A 2569-nucleotide genomic window follows, 5' to 3' on the forward strand; every position below is an offset into this window, starting at 1 on the left:
GGATGGATGGATGGATGGATGGATGGATGGATGGATGGATGGATGGATGGATGGATGGATGGATGGATGGATGGATAGATAGATAGATAGATAGATAGATAGATAGATAGATAGATAGATAGATAGATAGATAGATAGATAGATAGATAGATAGATAGATAACATTTTTTGTTTTGTTATATACATATTTTGATCAATTCATTTGTGCTTTTTGGTACATTATCCATCTTTAATGCGACTGCACACAACGAGCACATTTTGTCATAAACTCTAAAGTGAGCATATATTTGTAAGCAAAACTCATTTCAAGGATCCTGTCATGCAATCTGCTGTTCTTCTGTAATTCTTTAAATACTTTTTTTGTGTTAATTAGAAGGAAATGGGTTTTTATAATGTCCAGAAGCGAAGGTCTTATGGAGTTTATTTGTTTGTGCTCAGCCAAACTCAACTTTATTTGTGCATTCCATTTCCATCACAAGTGAAACCCCTGATGTTTTACAGAGTAGACGCAGAACTTTAAATAAAATCAATTGTGCTTTTATTTAGAAACAAATGTAAACCGTTTCTGTTCCTGCTTGCTGTCTAGCTTGACGCACCCAGGTTTTAAAAAGAGTGACTGCAGAGGCGCCCTGCTTGTAGTGTAGTGCCCCCTGCTTAGAAATACCTGAGGCCACACAAGTGTTTTGAAACGGTGAGCTGCAAAAATGTTAACTCCTCTCCACACTGTCCCCGAGACTCAATGGGATTAACCTGCATAAGTAAAGGTTGAATGAATTCAAGTGGTGTTGTTCTCAGTATAAATGTTTGAACATAACATTCTTTTGAAAGTTTAACACATTGCTTTCTTCATTCAAACAGCATTAAGCTGCATATTATGAAAAGAATGTTGGTATGATTTTTTTTAAAAAAAGGTAATTTAGTTGCAGTAAAATGACAAGTTTAAAAAAAGAAGCTTTTAAGGCCACCTTGAGTTTGTGGTAAAGAAAACAGTGCATCAGCAACAGTTTTTTTTAGAAAAGTTTCCTGTTGGAATTTATACATGGGGTGTTGTTTGTTTGTTTGTTTTGGCTGCTTAAATTTCCAATAAAAACTGAAGCGCATTAACATGCTTTTATGTATTTGCATAATGTGACATTAAAAATCTAACATATCAAATCTTAAAAAATGAAGTAATTTAAAAAATGGACCAGAGCCAGCCCAAGCCTCCATGGGGCCCTAAGCGAAAATTGGTTTGGGGCCCTCTATTTCTGCTAATAATGGGATTTACTGCGATCAACAGTCAGATCAGATAATTCACCCACCTAACATGAACTCATTGCAACTCTGACAGCCCTGTTTACATGATCCTATGTGTATATATCATCTAGTGCAGGGGTGTCAAACTCATTTTCATTTTGGGCCACATCTAGCTCATAAATGTCCTCAAAAGGCCGGACATAGCAGAATGTATTGATAAATCTACCTATAACTAAACTAGTAAAATATAACTTTCTCTGTATTTGATGACTACTTCTAAAAATTAAATATTTTGTCTTTGACTAATCTGGCATTATAAACATAAAAACTGATTTGATTTGACTGATAAAGTCATGTTGAAGCACACAAATGTTATCTTGAAGTTCTGCTTCTGTGGCTCTCTAGGGTGTAGAGGGCCACAGAAAGGGTTATGGCAGGCCGGATTTGGCCCACAGGCCTTGACTTTGGCGCATGCTATATTATTATAAAAAATAATATTATTAAAAAACATTATTGTAAAAAAATCACAACTTCATAATGAAATTATGTGTAGTAGATTTATAGAAATCATTACTAAAAAAAAATAATAGATAAATGCCATTTAGGGGGGCCCTAGTGGCCCCGGGGCCCTTAGCAGTTTGCTTATGCCTTGGCCTGGCCTGATAGAAACTGCCAAACCAAATAGTGAATCAGTGTTTTTTCTGATTATGCTGTTATAATTACAAATATACAGATCATAAATCATTGAATGTTCTATATTATAACGGAGACATAGTTTCAGTCTAATTTGAACTTGATATATATATATTTATAAAATGTGATGTTTTGTGTATTATGTTGGTGCTCTTCATCCACAAGTCTAGCTTGTGTGTGCATTGTACATGCGTTGACATGGTTTAGTTTTCTGGCATTATTACTATTTTATATTTTCTCCTATCAGGAGTTAATTTTATCCTCAGAAGAGCTCATTGTTGATGGTGATCGATAGCTGATAGGAACAATCATCATCCTGTCAACCTGCGGGTCGCAGCAGCTGCTGCTCGGTGGAGTTGTCGCGTGAAGCCGTTTCCATGGTGACCGACTCTCAACTTCCAAACAAAAGTGAGCGCGACAGTTTTCTTCTCGTACTTCACGATGAATACACAGTAAGTCCAACCCGTCTGAACCTAAACTTGAACTTTAACTGCCGTGTTTTAAACCTTTCCGTGCCGCTTTATAGATAACTCGTTTAAAACCCGTATAAGTAAATACAGGGTGAATAAATAAACTTAACGTAGCTCTGCTAGCTAGCACTTTTTTTTTTTTTTTTTTTTTTTTTTTTTTTTTTTTTTTT

The sequence above is a fragment of the Nematolebias whitei genome, chromosome 13 (genome assembly GCF_014905685.2).
Source record: "Nematolebias whitei isolate Nwh7 chromosome 13, NemWhi1, whole genome shotgun sequence".
Taxonomy (NCBI): Eukaryota; Metazoa; Chordata; class Actinopteri; order Cyprinodontiformes; family Rivulidae; genus Nematolebias; species Nematolebias whitei.